Source organism: Mus pahari, chromosome 8 (assembly GCF_900095145.1).
Source record: "Mus pahari chromosome 8, PAHARI_EIJ_v1.1, whole genome shotgun sequence".
NCBI classification, from domain to species: Eukaryota; Metazoa; Chordata; class Mammalia; order Rodentia; family Muridae; genus Mus; species Mus pahari.
Genome location: NC_034597.1, coordinates 7,727,821 through 7,734,118, shown reverse-complemented (window position 1 = coordinate 7,734,118; position 6,298 = coordinate 7,727,821). Strand labels below are relative to the sequence as shown.

The 6,298-nt window shown below is 36.9% G+C and overlaps 1 pseudogene; it reads right to left on the bottom strand.

Moving 5' to 3' along the window:
- Positions 1–2,305: 2,305 nt before the first annotated feature.
- LOC110325855 lies at positions 2,306–2,681 on the bottom strand (annotated as a pseudogene).
- Positions 2,682–6,298: the final 3,617 nt, after the last annotated feature.

Below are 6,298 nucleotides of genomic sequence, written 5' to 3'. Positions count from 1 at the left end.
CTTAGTTAGAGTCTCACCAAGGTATTTTATATTATTTGTGACTATTGTGAAGGGTGTTGTTTCCCTAATTTCTTTCTCTTTATCCTTTGTGTAGAGAAAGGTCACTGATTTGTTTGAGTTAATTTTATATTCAGCTACTTCATTGAAGCTGTTTATCAGGTTTAGGAGTTCTCTGGTAGAATTTTTAGGGTCACTTATATATACTATAATATCATCTCCAAATAGTGATATTTTGACTTCTTCCTTTTCTATTTGTATCCCCTTGATCTCCTTTTGTTGTCTAATTTCTCTGGCTAGGACTTTTAGTACTATATTGAATAGGTAGGGAGAAAGTGGGCAGCTTTGTCTAGTAGCTGATTTTAGTGGGATTGATTCCAGTTTCTCTCCATTTAGTTTGATGTTGGTTACTGGTTTGCTCTATATTGCTTTTATTATGTTTAGGTATGGGTATTGAATTCCTCATCTTTCCAAGACTTTTATCATGAAAGGGTGTTGGAATTTGTCAGATGCTTTCTCAGCATCTAATGAGATGATCATGTGGTTTTGGTCTTTGAGTTTGTTTATATAGTGGATTATGTTGATGGATTTCCATATATTAAACCATCCCTGCATCTGTCTTTTTCCCTGTGGTGGGTTTCTCGTAAGCAGCAAAAAGTTGGGTCCTGTTTATATATCCAGTTTTTTAGTCTATGTCTGTTTTAGTCTGTCTTTTTTTTTAATTGGTGAATTGATTCCATTGATATTAAGAGATATTAAGGAAATGTAATTGTTGCTTCCTGTTTATTTTTGTTGTTAGGATTGAGATTTTGTTCTTGTGGCTATCTTCTTTTTAGGTTTGTTGAAGGATTACTTTTTTGCTTTTTATAGGGTGTAATTTTCCTCCTTGAGTTGTTGTTTTCCCTTTTTATCCTTTGACGAGCTGGATTCATTTAAATACATTGTGTGAATTTGGTTTTGTCATAGAATACTTTGGTTTCTCCATCTGTAGTAATTGAGAGTTTTGCTGAGTATAGTAGCCTGGGCTGGCATTTGTGTTCTCTTAGGGTCTGTGTAACATCTGTCCAGGATCTTCTGGCTTTCATATTCTCTGGTGAGAAGTCTGGTGTAATTTTAATAGGTCTGCCTTTATATGTTACTTGACCTTTTTCCCTTACTGCTTTTAATATTCTATCTTTATTTAGTACATCTGTTGTTCTGATTATTATGTGTCAGGAGCAATTTCTCTTCTGGTTCAGTCTATTTGGAGTTCTGTAGGCTTCTTGTATGTTCATGGGCATCTCTTTCTTTAGGTTAGTGAAATTTTGTTTTATAATTTTGTTGAAGATATTTCCTGGTGCTTTAAGTTGAAAATCGTCATTATCATCTATACCTATTATCCTTAGGATTGGCCTTCTCCTTGTGTCCTGGATTTTCTTGATGTTTGAATTAGGATCTTTTTGCATTTTGCATTTTCTTTGATTGTTGTGTTCATGTATTCTATGGAATCTTCTCACCTGAGATTCTCTCTTCCATCTCTTGTATTTTGTTGTTGATGCTCACATCTATGGTTCCTGACTTCTTTCCTAGGATTTCTATCTCTAGAATTGTCTCCCTTTGTGTTTTCTTTATTGTTTATGGTTCAATTTTTAGATTTTGTATGGTTTTGTTAAATTCCATCACATGTTTGGTTGTGATTTCCTGCAATTCTTTAAGGTATTTTTGTCCTTATTCTTTAAGGACTTGTACCTGTTTAGCAGTGTTCTCTTGTATTTCTTTAAGTGAGTTATTAATGTCCTTCTTAAAATCCTCTACCAGCATCTTGAGATATGATTTTGAATCTGAATCTTGATTTTTAGGTATGTTGGTGTATCCAGGTCTCACTGTGGTGGGAATGCTGGGTTCTGATGATGCTGAGTGATCTTGGTTTCTGTTAGTAAGATTCTTAGGTTTGCCTTTTGCCTTCTGGTGTTATCTGTTCTAGCTGTCCCTGGCTGGAGCTTGTTCCTCCCATGATTCTGTTAGCCTCTGTCAGCACTCTTGGTTCTCCAACTCTCTCCTGGTTCCCAATGGTTAGAGAACTCTCTGCAGGCAAACTCTCCTCTTGCAGGGAAGGAGCACGGAGGTCTGGAGCTAAGTTTTACCTCCTGGCTGAAAATGAAAACCTCAAGTGACCCTGTCTAAGAAGCTACATTGCTTCTACAGCCAGCATGTTCTCCTGAGCAAACTGGTCTCTGAGGGACCCAGGATACCATTTTTAGTTTGTTTGTTTGCTTGTTTTTGTTTTTTTTGGTTTTCAGCTATAAAACTTGATTTGACTTTCAGTAGGTTAGTTCTCATCCACATTGACTCTCTGTAGATTTTTTTAATGTGGTAACAGGCATGTAAGTTAACATTGTGCAGAGCTTGTTTGGTGAATCCTCATCCTCATTATGTTTTCTGGACAAATGTACTCGGATGTGATATGGACCATTCCTTATTCCCTTGGCCCAGACAGCTTTTTTGAGCCTGGTGTCAATGCGCACATCTGGTGTCCTCATTTCCTCCATGGCAAACTTCTGAATTTCTTTGAGTACCCAAGGAGCATGCTTCTTGAATGGCACTCCATGCATGTGCTTGTGAATGTTGATGGTGTATCCTCAGGTCACCACCTCGTTGATGGCAGAAAGGCCCTTCTTCTCACCATCCATCTTTGCTGGAGTCATTCTGCAAGGCCCAAGTTGGAAAATAAAAAGCTAATCTGGGTATTTTAAATGTTACTCTTTTACTACTATCAAGACTACACTTCGATAGGAAACTCTACAGTTCAGGAACATTTTACAGATAGAATATGTGAGCATATTTCATTGCTTCTAATTTCTTTCTAGATAATGCTTTCAGGAATGAAAGTATTAGAAGATACACAGATAATATAAATAAAATAGAAACAGATAACATAGAAACAATTGTGTGGTTTTGGAATTATAAAGACTTAAGGTGAATAACCACAAAAACTACTCTCAAGTTTAAAACTAAAAATATGGATAATTGAGGTAAAATATTTCCATGAAGGAGGAGAAATTCTTAATGCAATGTACACAGACCACATAAAGGTCCTTAACTCTCATTAAAGTGCTGTTTTTGACGTATTTTAAAGCACTGCATTAGTTAGAGGGTCCATCCATCTGTAAAAACATAAACTATGCTAGGCATTCACAAAATGAGACTGTTGTATATAGGCCAGTGAGAGATGTTGCAACGTCAACAATAGAAAAAAATAGATGCTGAGCTGCCTGCATACAGTAAAGATCATGGAGCCCAAAGTAGGGAATAAAAAGATTATAGAGCCAGGATGGTGGGAGTTTGGTCCTGTGACCCTATGTTCCTTGGGGGAACTCCAGTGAAATGTATGTGGGCATGGATGTCTATCTTTCTGTAGAGGCATGCTGTGTAGATAGCTCTGGAACTTACAATGGCATCTGGAAGCTGGAGACACAATTGTCACCTATTCACCGCAAGATTCTCACAGGTTTAGGAGGCAAATGGAACAAGGCCCTCACCTTCCCTTTCTACCATCCAGGCTCTCAATTGGGCCTCTAGTCAGCAAAGCTTACCCTGCATGAGCAGGCAAATACAAGAGGCAGTCTCCATACCTTACATATGACAATACAAAGTATGCCCAGTTGGCTTGAGTCTGAGATGGAAGAGGTGAATGACCAGCACAGGTGTCCATGAATATACAATACCCATTTCATCTGGCACAATACCATTTATCACCGAGAAAAACAAACTGAATTACTGCAGCCACAGTGCTGATGCATCCTAGAGTTTCCCAACATTCCTTGCTCCTGTGCTGTGCAGGTGCAGTGGATCTTTCCCAAAATTTTATAGATTTTTTTTATGGTGTTTAAAAAAACTTTAAAATAGAGAGTGATGGGCTTTGTTATAACACTTTTCTTTGTTCTAGTCTCATTGAATCTTGTGCATTTCCCCTATCACTATTTTTCCATACCCTTACACTTCTCCTCACCTCACTGGTCTCTTCTTATTCTAAATAGCCCTCTTTTCTTTTCATATAGTACTCACATTTAAATTAATATTCCACATATGACAGAGACATTTGATAATATTCTCTCTTCACCCCACTGATAGTCTCATCCCTTAAGTCTCCTTTCTCCTCCATAGTAACCTTTCTGTTTCCATGTTATGTATGTATGTATACACACATACAACACACACAAATTTATATATATATATATATATATATATATATATATATATATATATATACATTTATATAAAAATAAAGATTCTCTTTATAAGATCAAAGACATGAGCATTTGTCCCATTGGGTCTGGCTTATTTTACTTAACAGGATGATCTACAATTCCATTAATTTCCCTGCAAATGACATAATTTTATTCTTCTTTGTGTCCAAACAAAATGTTATTTCAATACATAATATATTATACTATTAAAATTATATATACAAATATTTACACATACAAATATTTACACACACACACACAAATATATATAAGTTAAGCTGATTCCATATCCTTGATATTGCATGATGTTCAGCAGCAATCATAGGTGTGTAAATATCTCTGTGGTGTGTTGGCTTAGATCATCTAAGCTGGGTCATATGGTTCCTCTAGCTTTAGTTTCCTGAAGCACCTCCACACTGATTTTTGTATAGTTGTACTGGATTACACTTCTACTATCAGTATGAAGTGCCCTGTGTCCTCACATCCTTGCCAAAATTTACTGGTTCCTTTTTTATGATTGCTTAGAAATTGACTCACAGTACAATAGTAACTTGCTGAGGATGTTGATCTTTTAAATACTTACTAGCTATTTCATTTCTTGTTTTAAGAACTGTGAGTTCAATGCAGTTACCCACATGATATGATGTTTTGTATCAAATTTTTGAAGTCTTAGTTTTATAAGCTCTATAGATATTGATCTGTCATACATAATGTCAGCAAAGATTCCTCATTCTGTAGGTCCCCTCTCTTGTTATAGCTTTGGATTTTTTTGGTTTTTTTTGTTTTGTTTTGCTTTGTTTGTTTTGAGATGTGATGTCATGTTGTTCAGGCTTGTCTTTAATTCCTTTTGTAGCCAAGGATGATCTTGTGTCTTAGGATTTCTTTTGCTGTGAAGAACAGTGTGACCAAAAGCAGTTTGAGAAGGAAAGGGGTTATAGTTGAGCTTTATAGCTTATAGTTCATGACTGAAAGAAGTCAGGGCAGGAACCCTGAGTTAGGAACTGAAGCAGAAGTCATGGAGGAACACTGTATACTGGCTTTCTCCTCATGGTTCACTCAGCCTGCCTTTTATACAACTCAGGACTTAAGGGTAGTGTCATTTCAATTGATTGGGTCACCACATCAATCATTGAACAAGAAAAATACCCCACAGGCTGGCCTATAGGCCAATTGGGTGAGGAGATTTCTCAGATGACACTAGAGTGTCTCAAGTTGATGAAAATACAACCAGAACATTGTGAACTCTGGATCTTCCTTCTGGCTTCCAACTCAGGGGTTACAGGAGTAAATCAGGATAGCAGCCTGGGGAAGCTGCCTTCTTTATACAAGCAGTGACTCAGGAATCCACATATGAGGAAATGGAGAATTTGGTATTGAATTGCAAATTAAAAGCAACCAACAAGTCAGTGGTTGCAATTTCAGTATACAAATCAAGAGGCTTCTTACCATAGAATAAATTAGCCTGCAAGCAAATGAGCTATAATGCTTCCAACTATAGTTAAAGAAAGAGATGGAGGGCTCAGGCTCAGGCTCAGGCTCAGGAAGAGGTTCAGTCTTATTTCTGATTCAACAAAAAATTACTTTGGTTTTGGTTTTCCATAGAATCCTCAAGAAAAAATGAGGTGGGAATGGCGTTGGGAATGTCTGGTCGATAGTGTCCAGCAAGTGCTTACACTGTATCACTTTATCCAGGACTCCAGGCTTAGGTACTTAAAATAATGAAAACAAAGTAGTCCAGTGATTGACAAACAAAATTCTGCCCCACCCAGATTGTTTATGAATGAACATAGTTTACATTTCTGTCATTAAAGTGTAGCTCTTCATTTCCTTACCATCCTAACTCACCTTCTCTAGGTTGGTAGAAAAATTTGTTTCTTTCTAAGTATAAATAAACTAACAAAATATGGAGTCATCACAGAGAACAATTACACATAGATGAAGGATTTCAGCTTTTACTTACGTGGACAATGAATAATTTTCTTCTGCACAGCCCTACTGGGAAGAAGGATCGCCCTTCCTGCATGCTGTGCCCAAACCCTGATTAGGCAATTATCTCCTCATTTCCAGCACGGGAT